A 21,171-nucleotide genomic window follows, 5' to 3' on the forward strand; every position below is an offset into this window, starting at 1 on the left:
AGTGCAGCAATACGGAAGTGCAAGTGTTTCTTAGACATAATGATGTGCTTTTCTTTGGATATATACCTAGTCGTGGGACTGCTGGATCATATGGTAATTCTGTTTGTAGTTTTTTTGGGGGGACTCTACATACTGTTTTCCATAATGGCTGTACTAATTTGCATTCCACCCACCAACACTGTATGAGAGTTCCCCTTTCTCTGCACCATTACCAGCATTTGTTATTTGTTGTCCTTTTGATCGTAGCTATTTTAACTAGGTTACAGTGGCATCTCACTGTGGTTTTGATTGGCATTTCCCTGCTGATTAGTGATGTTGAGCATTTTTTCATATGTGTTGTCTATTTGTATGTCTTCTTTTGAGAAACGTCTATTCAGATAATTTGCCCATTTTAAATTGAATTATTTTATTTTTGCTGTTGACTTGAGTTCCTTTATATTCTGAATATTAATCTTTATAGAAGAATGATTTGCACATATTTTCTCCCATTCTATAAGTTATCTCTTCACTCTTCTGATTTTTTTCCTTTGCTGTACAGATGCTTTTTAGTTTGATATAATATTATATGTCTATTTTTGCTTTTGTTGCCTACAATTTTGTGGTCTTATCCATAAAATCTTTGCCAGAATGAATGTCTTGAAGAATTTCCCCCTTTTCTTTCAGTAGTTTCCGGTCTTACCCTTAGGTCTTTAACTCATTTTGAGACTATGCTGTCTCTTCAATTGTGTGTTCTTGACACTGCTGTGAAAAATCAGTTAGCTGTAAATATGTGGATTTATGTCTAAAATATCTATTATTTTCCATTGGTCATGTGTGTCTGTTTATATGCCAATTACGACATTGTTTGGTTTTCTTTCTATTAATAGTATATTTGGTAGCTTTCTAGTGTATTTTGAAGTTAGTCTGAAGATTTCAGCTTTGTACTTTTTGCTCAAGACAGCTTTGACTCTGCAGAATCTTTCGCGGCTCCGTATCAATTTTAGGATTGCTTATTCTATATCTGTGAAGAATGTAATTCATATATTGATAAGAATTGTATGGCGTACTTACATTGCTTTGGATAGTGTGCTCATGTTAACAATATTAATTCTTTGGATTCATGAGCATGGGATGTCTTTCCATTTGATTACATCCTCTTCATTTTCTTTCACTAGAGTTCTATAAATTTATCAAGAAGACTTTTCATCTGTTTGATTACATTTATTTCTATGTGGTTTTTTTTTGTTTGTTTTTTGTTTTTTGGGTTTTTTGTTTTTTGTTTTTTTGCTATTGTGAATGAGATTGCTTTCCTGGTTTCTTTTTCAGCTAGTTTGTTATTGGTGTATAGAAATGCTACTGATTTTTTGTACATTGATTTTTCTATCCTGTAACTTTACTGAATTTATCAGTTCTAAAAGATTTTTGGTAACGTTTTTAAGTTGTTCGATATATAAGATCATGTCATCTGAAACGGTTGGACTTCTTCCCTTCCCATTTGGATGTCTTTTATTTCTTTCTCTTGGCTAATTGCTCTGATCAGGGCTGCCAGTGTTGTGTTGAATAAAAGTGGTGAAAGTGAGCATCTGTCTTGTTCCAGTTACCTGAAAAATATTTTCAACTTTTCCCCACTCAGTATGATGTTGGCTGTAGGTTTGTTATATATGGTCTTTATTGTGTCTAGATATGTTTCTTCAAAATCTAATTCTTTGAGAGCTTTTATCATGCAGGGATGTTGAATTTTATCAAATGTTTCTTTCTGCATTTATTAAGATACTGACATGGTTTTTGTCCTTTATTCTGTTGATGTACTCTATTACATTTCTTCAGTTTTGTATGTATGATCACCCTTGCATCCCTGGATAAATTACACTTAAATATGGTATATAATTTTTTGATGTGCTGTTGGATTCAGTTTGCCGGTATTTTCTTGAGGATTTTTGCATCTATATTAATCAGGGATATTTGCTTGTACTTTCCATTTTTGTTACGCCCTTGTCTGGTTTTGGTATGACAGTAATGCTGGCTTCAGAGAATGAAAAATTCTCTCCCCTTCAGTTTTATAGAATAGTTTACAAAGAATTGGTTTTAATTCTTTTCTTTTCTTTCTTTTTTTATTTATTTTTGAGACCAAGTCTCACTCTGTCACTCAGGCTGGAGTGCGGTGGTGTCAAGTTGGCTCACTTCAACCTCCGCCTCCTGGGTTCAAGTGATTCTCATTTCCCAGCCTCCTGAGTAGCTAGGATTACAGGTGCCCACCACCCCACCCGGCTAATTTTTGTATTAGCCAGACTGGTCTCGAACTCCCGGCTTCATGTGATCTGCCTGCTTCGGCCTCCCAAAATGTTAGGATTACAGACATGAGCCACCACACCCAGCTGGTTTTAGTTCTTTAGTGTTTAGTAAAATTCAGCAGTGAACCTATCTAGTCCTGGGCTTTACTTTGTTGGGAGACTTTATTACTGCTTCAATCTTAGTAGTTATTGGTCTGTATAGGTTTTTTATTTCTTCCTTCTTCATTCTTAGTAGCTTGTATGTGTCAAGGAATTTATCCATTTTCTCTAGGTTTCTCATCTGTTGGCTTATACTTTTTCATAATATAATCTAGTGATATTTTGTATCTGTGTTATTAGTTGAAATGACTCCTTTTTCATTTGTGATTTTATTTACTTGGATCTTCTTTTCTTTTTTAATTATTCTAGCTAGTTATTTGTCAATTTTGTCTATCTTTTGAAAAAACCCAATTTTCATTTTGTTGATCTTTTGTGTTTTTTAGTCTCTATTTTATTTCTGCATGAATCCTTATTATTTCTTTCCTCCTACTAATTCTAGTTTTAAGTAAATATTTGTTGAGGTCACAATCTTTAATAATTACATAACACTTTATCCTGTGGAGTGATCTTTCTTTCTTTCTTTCTTTCTTTCTTTCTTTCTTTCTTTCTTTCTTTCTTTCTTTCTTTCTTTCTTTTCAAGAATTCCCCTATTGTTTGGCTTTTATGTTGATTCTATTCTTTAATAAGAAAAAGGTATCCACTTCTATAAGTATTTGTTGCCTGAAGGTTTTAAAAAAATACACTCTATGAAATCCAATCACAGAGACAGACTACATATTTTAGGTCACTTAATACATTTTGCAAATCTGTGTCCTAAAGTTAATGGTGGTGTGTATTATTATATCTTTCCCAGAAAAACAGGTATAAATTTAATTTTGTGTAATGAAGAAGAAAAGTGCATTTTATATATTTGTCATACTTATTAATAATGTATCTTTTTCCTGTGATTTTTCTGTGTATGTTCTGCAATAAAATTTCAATTAAAGTTTTCTAAATTAGTCAATCCATTAACTTTAATAAGATCCTTATATATTAATACAATTATCATGTGCTGCATTGTCTACTGCCAACCAAATGCCATTTTCCCTCTTCTATGGGCTCCTCTATATACTGAGAGTTGGAAGCCTGGGAATTACATTTTCCAAAATGCTTGCCAGTATGTTTTTGGATTTGATTCTAGCAATATGAAGCATCCACACAAGACTTGGAAAGTGCAATAGAAAGAGAAACCATTGTTGCTTCTGCTGCAGTACCATAATGGGAATATTGTCTGACAGATGATGTGTAAGAAATGTTACCAAACGTTTCTGAATATTCTTTTATAAATTACCCATTTTGATTCTGTAAGCAACTAATGTTAAAATTGATGATATTTTGCAATCCTTGCACTTCCTGATTTCCTAAATACTGCCAGTTCTGACTTTCACTTCCCTAACCTCTCAAATTTTTTATTAAATCCTACCATATCTGAATTAGATCCTACATTTATATTTCCCCACATGAAATCTTAGTGATATGTATTAATATTTGTCTCAAATATTTTCTAATTTATATTTTACCTTTTAAATTTGGTAGTAATTTTTAAAAAGTTGTAGTATTTACACATGTAAATACTTAACACATTTTAATTTAATTTTTTAATTAAAAAATCTCAAGAAATGTTGCCCATATGCTACAAAAATATATTTTTTTTTAGCCTGAAGCACTTAAAATAAATTAGAAAAACAGATGCTTCATTACCAATGAACACTTTGGCATACTTCTATAAGCAAAGACAATTTCCTAATATCCTTGTACATAGCATAACCATCAAAATCAGATAATGAACACTGATAAATTATGGGAACTAATTCTCAAAATTTATTTAATATTCACCAATTGTGCCCCAAAATGTCCTTTAAAGCAGAAATTCTAGTCTAGAATTGTATGCTACATTTACTTGATTATTCTTGAGTCTACACAAATCTGAAATACTTCCTCAACCTTTTTTTTAATGCATGTGATTTTGATACTTTTGAAGATTGCAAGCCACTTATTTTATAGAAAGCCCCTAAGTTTCTGTTCGCTTGATGGTTCTTCATGAATAGATTATGCATCTTTGGCAGGGATATCACAGAAGCATGAATGTGTTTTTTTACCTATGCATTCTTACATTATATATGAGATACTATGCGGTTTCCATTCATTCCACCATTGGTAATAGTAACTTTAATTCTTTAAATAAGAGGTGTTAGCCAGACTCCTACAAATAAGATTTCTCATTTTTCTCACTGTAATTTTGTGAAGGTACTTTGAAACTAGGTAGTAGTTTACTTCAAACTTTAAATTTCTCTTTGAACTTTAATTTTATTCACTTATTTATATTAGTATGAACTCACATATTCTTATTTTAATATTCGGGTTAAAAATATTTATGTTCATTATTTATATCTCAAATTCCCCAAGATTTGGTTAATAGAAGCACTTTCAAGATATTTTGTGCATCTTTTGGGAGTGTGTCTATGGTTTTTGAACACTTTCCTTACTGTCTGGCATGAAAAAAGTATTTAAGGTTAGTTTTGTATTTCCTCTCTCCTGAAACTGGAATCAGTCATTTCTCTAATGCAGCAGTCCCCAACCTTTTTGGCACCAGGGACGGGTTTTGTGAAAGACATTTTTTCCATGGATTGGAGGCATAGGGATGGTTGTGGGATTAAACTGTTCCACCTCAGATCATCAGACATTAGTTATTAGAGTCTCATGAGAAGCACACAACCGAGATCTCTTGCATGCATGGTTCACAACTGGGTTTACGCTCCCATGAGAATCTAATACCACAGCTGATCTGACAGGAGGCAGAGCTCAGGAGGTAATGCTTGCCTGCCGCTCACCTCCTGCTGTGTGGCCCCACTCCTAACAGGACATAGACCAGTACCGTTCTGTGGCTAGGGGTTTGGGGACCCCTGCTCTAAGAAAGTTCCGGTTCATTTCATCAATGAAATTTGGAAACTATATTTGTTTATTGTCATTAAGGTATGTTGTTGAAAATCCTCTCATACGACAGAGCTAGGATATCACTATGTCTATCTCATGTCTACCAGTATCATTTGTCAGTTAAAAATCACATGTTCATAGTATCTCCAAACCAATCAATACCATAAGGTTTGTTCTAGGTTTTTCTATTTCTATAAGTGTCTCTTTCTTCTCCAACATGGAGAAATCTGCCTTCCATTAGCCTGAAGATATTTACTCAATCGGTTGTTTCAAATGTTATTAACACGTTCCTAACCCTACTCCAGTTCAGATACGCTACCCAGGGCTTCCATAGCTTCCCTCATTTGGTTACTTTCCTCATTTTGCCTGGGATTCAGTACCATATACTAAGCCACCCACCATGCCCTCTTTATAATGGTTAGTCCTCTGACATTCAGTGCTTGGCCACCGTCACTCCCATACATGGAAGCCTTATGGGCCCCAACATCCTGGACTCAACTATTCTCCTGAATTCCACTCTTCACCATGAACTTTGACATGTGATGAACAAACACTCTTTCTATTCAGGTTCTGACATGACTTGCTGGATTACCACAGCTCCTCAACTCCCACCAGAGATATACATTTTGCTTAGTTAGGACCAAGTAATGTTTTATTCTTTCATTCATTTGTACTTAGACTGATTTTCTCTGGAAGAGTGAGAGTATTACTTTATTTTCATTCTTACCCATTTCAGTATTAGTGAGACACTCACAGTCTCTGTCTTTTAATTGGAGCATTTTGATCATTTACATTTAATATAATTATTGCCATTGTTTGAGTTAAATTCAGCATCTTGCTATTTCTATCACCCAGGCTGGAGTGCAGTGATGCGAACTTGGCTCACTGCATCCTCCATCTCCCAGGTTCAAGGGACCCTTCTGCTCAGCCTCCAAAGTAGCTGAGATTACAGGTGCCCACCACCATACCTGGCTGATTTTTGTATTTTTAGTAGAGACAGGGTTTCTCCATGTTGGCCAGGCTGGTCTAGAACTCCTGACTTCAGGTGATCCACTCGCCTCAGCCTCCCGAAGTGCTGAGATTACAGGTGTGAGCCACTGTGCCCGGCCAGTATTACTTGTCCTCCTGTTCTGTCTGTTTAACTTATTTTTCCCTCTTTCTACCTTTTTTGATTTATTGGTAAATTCATGTGTTTTTCTTTTTTCTTTCGTGATTATTAGCTATAATTGTTTGTGGTGTTATTGTAGTTGTTGGTTTAATGATTATAGTATACATGTCTACCTTATCATAGTCTACCTTCCACAAATATAATACTATTTCACTTTTAGTATAAAAACCTTATATTTTCATCTTTTCTTTCCTGGCCTTTGTGGCGGTGTTGTCAAATGTTTTACTTAAACGTGAGCTCCAAATCCAACAATATAGTGTTATTATTTTTACTTAAACAGTTAATTATCTTTAAAAAATTTTAAATAAGAAAGATATATTTTATGTAGTTACATTTCTGGAGCTCTTTATTCAACTGTGTGGATTATACTTTCATCTGTTATTAATTACTCCTCCTGTAACACATTTCTTTTAGTTCAGACATGCTGATGATGCGGTATTTTAGCTTCTGTATGTTCAGCTATTATTTCTTTTGCATTTAAAAATACATTTTGCTGGGTACAGAATTCTGGAATGATAGCATTTTTACTTCTCTACGTTGAAAGTATTCCTCAACTGATGTCTGGTATTCAGTTTTCTAATGATAAGTCTGTTGTAATTTTTCATCCTTTTTTTCCTCTGAATATAATGTGCCTTTTTCTCTGGCTCTTTTTATCACTGGATTTAAGCAGTTAGTGAAGATATATTTTACTACAGTTTCCTTAATTTTGCTTGTGCTTGATTGAGATTTTTGGCGAACCAAAAATTTGGAAAAATGGTCATTATTTTTTGCAAATATATTTTCTGCTTTTCTCTCTTTTATATTTCAGGACTCAAATTACACCAGGACTCAAATTGTCCCACAGCTGTTTTATGCTCAGTTAATGTTGTGCTCATCATTTTATTCTTCTCTGCTTCATTTTTGGATTGTTTATGTTGCCATCTCTTCTATCTTTTCTTATATGAGGTATAAACTACTATTATTAATCCCATCTAGTATATTTTGCCTTCGAGACATTGCTTTCGACTCAGAAGTTTGAGTTGGGTCTTAGCACTTCACTGCTGAACAAGTTCAATTTAGCTACTTCAAGGTATAGAATAAAGCTTCATAACTATTGTGATAGCTTCATCTATTATTCTATTTTCTGTATTTTTTCAGGGTCAGTTTAATTTTTTCTTATATATATTGTGTTTTATTGTTTCTTTTCATGTCTGGTAATTTATACTAGATACCAGATACTGCTAAGTTTATATTTTTGGGTGCTGGATATTTTTGTATTTCTACATATATTCTTGAGCAGTTAATTTATGTGAAATAACTTGATCCTTTTTGTCTGGCTTTTAAGATTGTTTTAATCAGGACCAGATGAGGTTTTTTTTTTTAATCATTAATTTGACTTCATTTATGAAGCAATTCACTTCTGAGTTCCCTACCTATACACCCAATGTTTTGTGAATTGTAAGTTCCCACTCTGGCTGGTGGGAATAGGCATTATTCCTCTAATTCTTTTGGCTGTTTAATCTCTGGCTTCTGGTGGTAATGCCATATGGCATGCACTGATCAGTATGAGTGAAGGCTTGAAGAAACCTGAATTTCTCCAGACAGCTTCTCCCCTTACTGTCTTCCCCCAACTCTCTGCAGCTTTATTCTCTCTGGCACCAACCCCTGCAAATTCTAGCCACCCTTTTCTCTTATGAAAGGAACTATATTACTGGATACTTCTCCTCAGCTCAGGAAATCACTAGATTCTGCCCAGATTCCTCCTCATTGTGCTATAGCCTTGAATATATCTCTTCCTGCCCTCCCCCTACACTCCCCAACTATATTCTCTCTAGCACTAACTCTCTGGTGAAAATTCTAGCCACCCATTTCTCTTATGGCAGAAGCTATATTACCGGCTCCTTCTCCTAGAAGGAAATCACTAGATTCTGCCCAGATTCTTCCTTATTGTACTATACCCTTGAATATCTCTCAAGGCAATAAACAAATAGTCCTGAGATTCACCTAGCCTATTTCTCATCTCTCAGAGATGAATATCTTTTATTACCTGGTATGTAGTATCATAACATATAGTTTTGTATTTTTATGTGTTTTTTATTTTGATTGTTTTGAGAAGAATAGTAAATCAAGTTCCTGTTTCTCCACATTGGCTAGAATTCTTTTACTCTTTTAAATATTTGACTGTACAGTATGCTGAAAATCCTTCTACACCACGTGACTGGATACAGACATTTTTCCTATAATCATTTGAGAGTCAATCAACAACCTTTAAAAATATGTTCAGATTTATATTGTCAGAAATAAAAGAGTTTTGGCACTGTCTCATGAGGATTTGAGGATGAAAGATAGAGGTTGTGAAACAAATTGGGGATTTGTCATTTCTTCGTAATGTGTATGATTGCACAATATTGTACAATCCAAATTTACATAATTTTGAGGACATTTAATAAAAGTGGGATTAGAAAAACTAGAAATGATAATGTTTGAAGTTGATTTTTTAAAGTTACATAAAATTGCCATGGCATGGTGACTGTGTTAGTCTGAGTTTCCCCGCATGCCAAGATTTAGTCATAAACTTATGAAGAAGGAGATTTTTGGAAGGTGACTAATCTATCTTCCTGTGTTCTCTCTTTTCCTCAACAATTGCCCTATTTCTTTCTTACATTTTCAAATATAGAATATCTTAAGAGTGCTAGAGGAATATACCCAGGTTACATATTTGAATGTCATTTTCAAAGTTGGAATTGTGTCTGCAGACTAAGACAGGTGGTGCTGATTCTCAGTCTGAAGATGCATTGTGTTGAAGTAATTTGAAAATCTGGTCCAAATAAATAATATTATGGGGTTTCTTCTTTTGAGTTAGGAGAGTAAGTGGCTAAGAGTGTAAATCTTGGAGTAATTATGCCTAAATTTTAAACAGAGCTCTTTTGTATTTGCTATGTGAACTCAGACCTGCTACATAATTCCTCTTTGTTTCATTTTCCTTATTTAACATCACTACCTATCTCATGGAATGGCTGTGAAGATTACATGATTTAATACATCTGGAACATTTAGAAAAATACATAGTATGTAAGAATGTTTGGCTACTCTCATTTTGTTAGCTGCAAAGTAGTTAATTTTTCATAGATAAATCTATCAGTATTTTAATATTACCACTATTATTTTATTGCCATCTGCTAACTACCTAACTTCCTTACGTCTATATAGAGAAAGATCATTATCATAATAACTATTCAACAGTAATCCCAGGAAGTCTTTATGATTAACAGAGATGGAGACAAGTTCTTTTCAAGTAATATATGCTCTCATCTGACCCCTTATAACTTTGGGAAGTATTATTCATGAAATAATATTCACATGAAATCTATTTAATAATCACAATCACTTCATTCAGCACATTATAGAAGAAGAAAAGGTTGTAGTTTCTTTTTAAATATTTACACTAACTTTATTAAAAATAAGAACGAAAAGATTGTAGTGGAGTCTTCTTGTTTAGGACTATATAAGAAATGGTTTCTGTGTAGTGTGTTGAGGCTAAACTGAAATGCAAATGTCTGAAGGTCTAGGTATGACCACGATTCGGAAATAATGATGTTCAATGACCCAGCTGTCTCTTGAGGTCTGTTACAGTGCTTTCTGAAGTGTCTCTCTGGTATGGTTATAACTAGTAACTGGAAAAAAAATCATATTTCCTATGTATCCAATACACACAAAGAAAAAAATTAAGATATGCCATGAGGTATTTATTGCTTTAGAAATCTGCTCATCAAAATAAAAATTAGTCATTCAGAAACAATAAAAAGTTAAGCTTTTTAATGCATGTTCTTAGAGAAAAGGAACTAAAACACTAACATTTAAAACAGAGTAATTCAACATTTTGTAGGTATTCTAATGTTATACAAACATGTTGACAACAATCAATTTAAATTGCAGAGAGTAACGGTGACCACATTTTTATGGATAATTTAACACGGGAGCATTACACTCAGATAGTTTTAATCTACATTTTTAAACACTATTTGTGAATCTTTCAAAGCATATCCTTTGACATTTGAACTAATCCTTATTTTCTATTAGCATGTTCTTTAGCTTTACTGTTCAATAGACATTGGCATGTATTTTTATTGATACCTTGTTTTCATGCACAACAGTATTAAATAATCAATGTGTTTTGTGACTTTGTTCAGAAATTCTAACGTTAGCTGTGTAGATTCTCAGTCACGGCATATTGCTGGTGCCCAGATTTCTTAGAACATATAATACTTTAATTAGATAATGTGGTTTGATGTTAATATCCATTACTTATCTTAGTATGGCAAAACCTTTGTAAATGTACAAGCAAACGCAAAACCAAATAGGAAAATGCATACTATTTCACTAAAGAAAATTATAAAATTTCAAAGTTCAGAAAATGTCATAAACCATATTAAAAGGATAAAGACAAATAGCAATAACATATTTATTTCAGATATTATATGGAATAAAATGATGCAGCTTAAAAGTAAAGAACTTTAATAAACCAATAGAAATAAAATTCCCATAATTTTGAAATGTCTTAAAAGTAAATGTGGAATTTCAGAAAAATAAACATTTTCAATTAATGTAAAGAGAAGTTCAAATTAATTTTAGATCAGTAGTGCTTCTAGTAGTAACAACAAGATTATGTCTACTATTTATTAAGCATTTACCATGTGCCAAGCACTGTTAAATTAAACCATTTGAACATCATAACAAATGTAGGAGATAAGTATTATTGTGAAACCTGCTTTTCAGATGAGGAAATGGGGACATAAAAAGGGAAATTACATTGTCGAAATTTACATAGTTGTAGAGCTGAATCACAAATTTACGGCTGACAAACTCCTATACACATATTCTTAAGCCACTGCGCTAAGAAAATAAAATTTAGCACATAAGATATCTTTAAAATGATGTCTGGCAAGTTGACAAAGACTATAGAATTGATTGTGTTCAAAATTGGCAAAAACAGACTTTTCTTTTACATTGTCAGATGGAATTGTAAAATGGCAAGAACTTTTGAAGATCAATTTAAAGAAAATATATTAAAAATCTTAATGGGTGATTTCAATGGCTAAATAACTTTAAATCATTTATACTCTTAGATATAACCAGACATTGGCAAAGGTTAATCTAGAATTGTATTTATTTTAGCATTATTTATTCAATAAAACCATTAAAAACAAAATAAACTTTAATAATTGAAAATTCACTATGGCATTATGGGATAGCTGTATAATTAATACTAATAATCTATTCAAATTATTGTTTTAGAAGAAATTATTTAACCTCATGAAAAAAAGTTTCAATATGCATTTAAGCGGAAAAAAATTCATAAATGTAAACTGAACTAAACTGAACTATATACCCATACACTCATACAACATATATGCTAAAGAAACTGGAAGGCTTTACCTTCAAAGCTAATTGTGGTTATCTATGAATGATGTAATTATGAAAAATTTTTGCTTTTCTTTCTGTTACTTTCTGCATTTGCTAAGTTTCAAACTTGTTAATTTTTTCTTTCAGTTCATAAGCTGTATTAACTAAGATTCATTTAAATAATTATACTAGTATATACAATTTTAAATTGCATCTGTTCATTTACATCAAGCTAATTATTAGGATACAGAAAAATTTTACTTGTCTTCATAACTTAATCCTTTTTTTAAAATTCAAGTTTCAAAATACTATAAAAGTTTTAATGGCATTAGCGTTAATAAACCAGGATTCTAAGACATTACATCTCATAGGTCTCTCAAAGAAAACTGAGGCTTTCTATTGCATGTTTGTGGGTCTCCAATTTAGTATTTGGGGATGAATTCCTAGATAATAAAGATATAGGAATTTCTAAGCTTTGCCATGTTATCAGTAAATGAAAATCATTTCCACTAAATAAATCAATTTCCTCAAACTTCTATTTGTTTAGTTCTTACCCTGAAATCTTCTTAGGTCCTTTCTTCCTTGTAGTATCCCTGCGGTGTAGTCAGTGGTTTATAACAAAGATATGGACTTTGTTTAAATAATACAATAATATTTTCCATTTGTTTTGAGAACTTACAGTAGATGTTTCAAATCATCTGAGAATTTCTAAGAGTATTTGCAGAATCACTGCTTTCGTATATTCAGAATCACTGCTTTTGAATAATTATTATAATGCTGACCAGGAGATGCTGCTAAGAGGAGGAGTTCAAATTATTGAAAGTTCTGATTTTCTTCCTTTCTGTTTCAATTTCAGTGAATCAGAAGAGCAATCTTTGTTTTTCTTTTTTTTTTCAAGTTGGCTTCATCCCTGGGATTCAAGCCTGGTTCAACGTGTGTAAATCAATAAACGTAATTCATCACATAAACAGAACTAATGACAGAAGCTACATGATTATCTCAATAGATGCAGAAAAGGCTTTCGATAAAATTCAATATCCCTTCATTTTAAAAACTCTCAATAAACTAGGTATTGATGGAACATATCTCAAAATAATGAGACCCATTTACGACAAACCCATAGACAATATCACACTGAACAGACAAAGGTTGGAAGCATTCCCTTTGAAAACCAGCACAAGACAAAGATACCCTCTCTCTCCACTCCTATTCAACATAGTATTGGAAGTTCTGGCCAGGGCAATCAGGCAAGATAAATAAATAAAGATTATTCAAATAGGAAGTCAAATTGTCTCTGTCTGCAGACAACATGATCCTGTATCTAGAAAACCCCATCTACTCAGCCCAAAAGCTCCTCAAGCTGATAAGCAACTTGGGCAAAGTCTCAGGATAGAAAAATCAATGTGCAAAAATCACAAGCATTCCTATACACCAACAATAGACAAGCAGACAGTCAAATAATGAGTGAACTCTCATTCACGATTGCTACAAAGATAATAAAATACCTAAGAATACAGCTAACAAGGGACATGAATGACCTTTTCAAGGAGAACTACAAACCACTGCTCAAGGAAATAACAGAGGACACAAACAAATGGAAAAATATTCCATGCTCATGGATAGGGAAAATCAGTATCATGAAAATGGCCATACTGCCCAAAGTAATTTATAGATTCAATGCTATTCCCATTAAACTACCACTGACATTATTCACAGAATTAGAAAAAACTACTTAAAGTTTATATGGAATCAAAAACGAGCCTGTCTAACTAAGACAATCCTAAGCAAAAAGAACAAAGTTGGAGGCCTCATGCTACATGATTTTGACCTATACGACAAGTCTACGTTAAACAAAACAGCATGGTACTGGTACCAAAACAGACACATAAACCAACGGAACAGAATAGAGATCTCAGAAATAAGACAACACAGCTACAATCACTTGATCTTCAACAAACCTGACAAAAACAAGCAATATGAAAAGGATTCCCTATTTAATAAATGGTGTAGGGAAAACTGCTTAGCCATATGCAGATTTTTTTTTTTTTTTTTTTTTTTGAGACAAAGTCTCAGCTGTCACCCAGGCTGGAGTGCAGTGGCATGATTTCAGCTCACTGCAACCTCTGCCTCCTGGGTTCAAGTGATTCTTGTGCCTCAGCCTCCCAAGTAGCTGGGATTACAGGCTTCCATCACCACGTCCAGCTATTTTTTTTTTTTTTTTTTTTTTTTTTGTATTTTTACTAGAGATGGGATTTTGCCATGTTGGCCAGGCTGGTCTCTAATTCCTAACGTCAAGTGATCCACCTGTCTCGACCTCCCAAAGTGCTGGTATTACAGGCCTGAGCCATCACACCCAGCCTAGGGCAATCTCATACTATGTGTAAAGAGGAAAGACTTCCCTTGGTTCTAAAATAATCTAATATTTTGTGACACTTCCTTGATCCAGCTATGTTTGGAGCAAACATTCTAACTGTAGAATTTGGTTCAGCTGTGAAACAGAGCCTGATGTCTGATTGGAGACATGAGTAGTCTGAGATGACAGATGGAAAATATAGTAGTGTTCTGTTCTGACGATGGTTTCATAGAAATTTTGTGGATCTGAGCCTATTTTTTTAAAGTTTGCTTTGCTTACCTTTGTTTTGTTCTTAGAGACATATTCTCATTACATTTCCTACATATCCCTGAAGGTTGTATATAAGATGCTGTATTTCTTGTGTTTTAAAAGTTTTTTAATTTTTCTGTTCTTTTGGAAAACATGGCATTTAAGAACATCCTTTGTTATAATACATCTGGATAGCAATATTCTTAAAACACCTCCCTGCTTATTGAATGATTTGATTCTAACAACAATGTGAGGTAAATAGTGTAAATATAATCGTAGCTATTCAGTTTCAGGAAAGTTATAAAAACCTAGGTGAGAGTATGCAGTTGGGCAAAGGATGCAGTGAAAGACCTCTTTTGTGAGTAGGTCAGGTAGATAGCTGTTTTATGGTGCTGTTGGAGAAACATTATCTTGAGGTTTTACTCCAAGGTCTGTCTGTGTCTCTCACAAAGATGATCTTCCTGTAGTCCCTATAAAAATTATGTCTACATTTACATAATGGGTGAAAAAAACTGGTCATTATGCCCTTGTGTATTTTTTAAGTGAATATGTGTTTGAGAAAGAAGAATACGTTAGTTTAGACAACATAAATTGACAACGTACTTATGTCCTGATTCCAAAAATAGGAGAGAAATGCTTATGGCTAGAGAAGTGCTATGGATCCACTGATGTTTCTTCCCACTTTTTACCTGGAACGAAGATTTCTCTGCAAGGGCTGCCTTCCAGTGAAAATTTGGTTCTAACATGCCACATGCCACAGAGAGTAAAAACCTTTGATTATGCCTGTTGCGAACAGCTGTAGCAGCTCTTTTATTCAATATTAAGCCACACAGTCAATCACATATACTAAAAATGAAGGCAACGTAACTCATTGCGATACAGTGAGAACCAATGCATTGTAAGATGCCAGAACAACCAAACAACTAAATGACTGTCATTTTTGTATGACTCTATAACATAAAATTTATATTTTACTTTAATATAGAGGCAATCTAGGTACTTTGCAATTCTTAAAAACTTATGATAACAGAGAAAGGAAGACTTTTTTTGAAATCTCCAATTTAAAGGTGGAAACATACAGATTTTAGGGGAAAAAAAAGAGCATGTTCAAGAGAATACTGGCAGGAATTTCATATGAGAACAGGAAAAAGGATGAGACTAAGAAGGAGGTCATCTGATGGGCAGCCAATTAAATTGAGATTCTGTTTAATTTAGTAAGTAGAGCCTTTATTTTTTTCTAAGTCAAAATCATATGAAATCATTAAAAAGACTGTGCAAATTATCAAGAAAACTATAGTCTATTTTATTAGACAGTCTGACTCTATTGACTAATCCTTATTGAGTTTTTATTTTACATCTATATTAGGGGATTGTGGTAGATGCAGCAGAATATCACAGGAGTTTAACGTAGGTCCCTGCCATTTTGTAATATCTTGGTAGGTTATTGGTTAGTTAAAATCATCTGAAAAAGTGGACATTCTGAGGTTTTATTTTATTTTTTATTTTTTTTTAATGGCTAAAGATACGAGTCCCAAAAGGACGTAAGATTTAGGGTAGAAAATCACTACAGGTTGAAGCAGTAAATGCAGGCTTCTTCTTAACCTTTAAGGCAATTCTTAAAGGATAAAAGGACAGAGCCACAAGGATTGATTGGCTGGGAGATCTTCAATGTAAGAAAGGTTAAGCTGTGTTTGAGAGATAATGTCATCACTCACTTACATTTTGCCTGAATCTCATTTCATACAGCATATATTGGTATTTTTGATTTATGATCTCAATAAATAGCCTTATAGTTTTTTTTTAACAATTTTTAAGAGTATCTCAGTAAGGGCAAGCCTTTACTACTGCAAAGTTGATATAATATTACCAAATAATACTAAATAAAAACTTAACCCATAATCCCAACAATCCTAATATCACAATTATACTTTAAAAATGTATATTATCTTTTAATGTCTCCATGTAGATTTTCCTATTTTTTAGGAAATTTTTATTTTTTCTCAGTTTTTGATGTCAAGAAAAAATTAGTTGAGAAATCAGGAAAATGATTATTCTGCAAGCATTAAAGCTTAAATATTAACAGACTTAACTGGTTTGGAGGAAGCAAAGCTGACATGCAAGGTCTAAGGTTAAAGTGACCATTTTCACGAGCAGGCAGGAGAGAAATGATCATGACCTCCTCAGTCTTACCTATAGCTCTTGCCATGTTATAAGCAGATGTGTATGGACGTATCTTCAGCTAACGAGTAATTCTTACACATAAGGTGACCAAAAATGCAAGTTTAGGAAACAAAATAAGACCTTAAAAAAGCAAGTGAAACACATGATACTGTGTAGAGCCGTTTAACTTTCTTAGATGATCCTAATGTTACATTATTCAAATACTGCCCAATAAGGGTGACTGGTGATTTCCAGCATGTAAATATTCACCCCACACTACAGGTCCTTGTAAATACCACTACACTCAAAATCTTGTGTTGATTAGACATTGATAAAAGATATTCATAATAATTTTTAAAGAATCTGAGAAATCTTGGATGTATTTTCAGAATAACATGGTTGCAGAAATTCCCAATTTCTGAGAATTCTAATTTCTTGTTCCCAGTCCTGAAGATTGGTATCTGGAGGGATGGGGAACATTTAGAAACACTACATGTTTGATTCTTAGTTCACAGGAAACACTGTAAATAACAAAAATTTAAAAGTTTGTTTCTGACAGAGTTTCTATCTATATTTTCCTCTGCATCATGGTATTATTCTTGGAACATAGTATTTGTCTCTGACTCAATTTGAGTTCATTTTTATGACTTAGCGAACTCCTAGTCTGTTTCTACAGACTTCCAAATATGAGAGTGTATTAATTTTTAGTTTTGCTGCTTTTTACATATTGTTCCAATGGCCATGTATTGCCACAATCAACTTCTATTGTTTGAGATTCAGTTACCGAAAGCAATGTGAAGATCAGAGGAATAATTTAATTTACTATGGGAGATTTAAGTTTTCATCCAAATATTTTAAGGCCATTTATTTTCAATGTATGTTTTTTAATGGTCTATTTGGAGATTTCAGCATTCTCAATTAATACATTATAAGAAGTAGATTTAGGAAATGGCCAGAAGAGAACTCGAAGAATCCTAACAAGGAAGATGCATTTTGATGAGTACAAAAAAGATTTATCACTCAAATCAGCCTACATTTAATATCCTTGCTTATTTTGTGGAAATTGGCACAACACATTTTTTCATATTTTATTTTTCAATCCCCTGAAGCCATCTATTTTCAGATGAAGGTGAAGGAGGAATAATACTGTCTTCAGCATCACTGTGATTTCAAACCCAAAATTGTATTTGCCCTGAATTCTAGAACACATCCATAACCAATAAAATGCTTAATTTAATAATTTGCTCTGATTCCATGGTGACATGTTCGATGAATGCTAGGAAATTTAAAAAATTGCAAGTCTTAGGTGACATAAAATGATAATTAAATGGGTATACTTGTTTTTATGTGTTTCTTAAAAGATTTTGGATTTTAACCTGAGGAAAAACAGTGAAAAATGAGAAGCACTTGTACTAGAATTTAATAAAATATCCTAAAAAAAGATTCAGTAGGTCAACATGACTCATTGACTTATCAATAAATCACATGACTATTTCCACATGATTGACATGTTGCTTTCCATCTACTTAAAACTAATAAGTTGAGTAAAGTTTGAACAAAATCTATTTGCCACATATGTTGTACAAAGCAGAGCACACGAACCTCTATGAAATTGGCTTTAGTGTTTATTAGAAATTCAGAGGGTAAGGAACCGGGTGCAGATAGAGGTTAGCCAGTTGCTCAATCTGCCACTGGAAGGAGGTGGAGATCAAAGCTATGGTGCCATTTATCTCAAACATCCACATATAATTCCTCACATAGTGGTAAATGCAATCTCACCTGTTTCTTGCTGAAGGAGATAAGCACACCAGAAACACCAGCACTGCCCAGCAGAGCTGAACATTTTATTTGAAGATGTGTGCAATGTAAAAGAACTGACCTTGTGTTACATTTACGGACCCAACCATCAAACTCAAATGAGCAATGTAACAGTATTCTAAGGTCAGCAAGAACAGTCAGAGGAAAATGTGTACTCAAAGCATGGATTTTATAGAGCTGTTCATTGTGAATAGCGATTTATTTTATTTTATAAATTTTAAAATGTAGTCCCAAGAATCAGTACAGAAGAAATATTAAAAGACAGCATTACAAATAAGCTAAAACATTAGGTGTATATAGAAAAGGAATCTTTATTAATTGCTCCCAAGATGCCTCGGACTGTCCAAAAAACTAGCTAGGTGCTCATTCCACTTGCCCACACAGACGAATCTTCAGTGCACCCTGCAGTTTATTCCTGTCATGATACTCAAGTCTGAGCTAACCCCTTTACTTAGCTAAGACATGGTTACGCTGTATCTCTAGCCCTCCACACCGCTCTCTTAGAATTTCCAAAGTGAGAGTTCTCATATTTAAAACCTGAATCTTGGTTTCTAGGTGGTTCTAAGATTATTAAAATATACTCCTCTCTCCCTGGCCATGCTATTATTTTCCTCAGTGTTTAGGAGTCTGGACTGTTGATCTTGGCTAAATTATGCAATTTTTCTGTTCCTGAGTTTCCTCATTTGTTATTTCAAATTTTATTTATTTAAATTTATTTTATTTATTTATAGCCACATCTTTCTGATGCCTCATTTACAAAATCAGGGTAATGCAACATATTTATTTAGTTATTATGAAAATTTATCAAGACAAATTTTGCAAAATATTTATAATAATATCTAGCTCATAGTAAACACTCAATGCCTACTTAACAGTTACTGTTGTGTTGTGGCTGCTGTTGTTATTGTCCCCAAATAATGGATGTGTGTTAACAGTGGTAGAGTGGAGATAAGACAATGTACTGTAAATTCACTGAGAGCTTAAATGTAGTTATTTATCTCTATATACCTGTTCATTAAGCATTGCTTTACACAAGCCATGGGTTCTCAATAAGCATTTTTTAACAGAATAAAACTTTGCTGTTGAACCTAAAAATATAATTCAGATGGCAGGCATTTTAGGCCAGTCCAGAAAAAGAGAACGTTGATAGATTCAAGATTAGAATATATAAAGCGGTGCCCAAGATGTGCATCTCAGTGTGAGTCATAAACTATTCAGCAGCTCTGGCAAGTTGATGGGCAAATATGGAATCTGCAATTCTACCTGCTTTAAGGCTTGATTCTTATACCATGAGTAGAGTATGTAGTTCCCACTAAGGTGGAGGAAGTGGGCTTGAAAGGGTGATGACAATACACAAGTAGCTTAAAAAGTTTCAAATTAAAGGCAGTGAAATGTTTATGATGGAAGATGCTCAAGGTTGTTTTTCTCATGTTTCTGGCTATCGGGTTATCTTTTACTGTCAGTGGTAGAGGATAAGATACACACTTTCACATCTCCATGGCCATGGTCTCTCTTTTTTGTGGATAAGAAATTGCGACCGATTCTAGAAGAAAGCCTCCAGGCAAGTTTGTCTTCTCTTCTGCACTACAGACAGTATCTAGGCAGAAAACTGCACTCGCTGAATTAATGTGCCTGGTCCACCAGATGCTAGGCCATCCAAAGGGTATCAGATCAACTGTCAGAAGTGAGGAGCTAATATTTAAGCAATGCATCTGCTTGGAATACCTGACTCTCTCACTTCTGCCTGTGTGATCCTGGTAATGTTATCTTTCTGGGCAAAACTTTGCTCATTTATAAAATGGGAATAATGATTGTGTCTATTCTATCAGATTGTTATGAAGATTATATAAGTAATTCTTGTAAAATATTAAAATAGTGATTGACCTGTATCAGCACTCATTCAGTAATGGCAAATAGAATTAGCTTTTAATCTCCTCCAGAAAAATTACTTCCTGGTAATTTGATTGTTAAATATTGTAAATCAAACAATTAGGAAGGTCTCTTACTTTATTCAAACTTTTGCAATACTAGTCACCTAATCTTCTATCAACACCCTAATTTAGCACTGAATAAAATCCGGCCTTCTATTTTTTATTTGCAGTTAAGTTTGAGAAACTGTGCCTGGAGAGGGGATACAGCAGTTATGAGTTTCTTCCACATCTCCTATCTCCCCTAAAATAAATATCTTGGCCAACTCACCCAGCCCAATCGAAAAGGGGGATTTCGTGTTACAGATGGCTCTTTATTAATTATGATCTACCATAATTTACTTTTAATAACTCAAGATCATCATAGAAACATAGATTCACAAAGCTGAACAGGGCTTTATGTTCATCTAGTTCAAAATTCACATTTTACACTTAAATAAATCTATCTTCATTTGGACTCCTTACTTAAACCACTCCCTTCCCCTTTACTTTGAGGGAGAGAGTTTGACATGGGCATCCCGGTTCTTAGCCATTGCTTGCCTGCCTGTGCTTCCATTTACTTTTCCTGAGAGCGACAGTGTTACAAGCAATTCAGAATCATGGTGTTAATGAGAACACTTTGTCAAATGCATGGTGCTTCACCTAACTCAACTTAGCCATTGTGTAATCTTCAAGACCATAGGCACATTTTAGCAACGTAAATCAAGGTGAAACATGTTTGTTTCCAAAAACAATACTATTCATGTAAATATTAATCTCTCATTGATCTTGAATTACCTGGAATTTATTACTTTGTGACCTGGCCTAAAAGTTCCCTGAACTTTACATTTT

General features: G+C 33.6%; 1 long non-coding RNA gene across 1 annotated transcript in view; it reads left to right on the plus strand.

Annotated features, from left to right (window-relative positions):
* Positions 1-17,523, plus strand: part of LOC135967111 (uncharacterized) — a 483,062-nt gene extending 465,539 nt beyond the window's left edge. Inside the window, exon 5 of the long non-coding RNA XR_010580978.2 lies at positions 12,689-17,523. This is a non-coding gene — a long non-coding RNA (uncharacterized lncRNA). The remainder of the gene's footprint in view (positions 1-12,688) is intronic.
* Positions 17,524-21,171: the final 3,648 nt, after the last annotated feature.

This window comes from Macaca fascicularis, chromosome 14, assembly GCF_037993035.2.
Source record: "Macaca fascicularis isolate 582-1 chromosome 14, T2T-MFA8v1.1".
Classification (NCBI taxonomy): domain Eukaryota; kingdom Metazoa; phylum Chordata; class Mammalia; order Primates; family Cercopithecidae; genus Macaca; species Macaca fascicularis.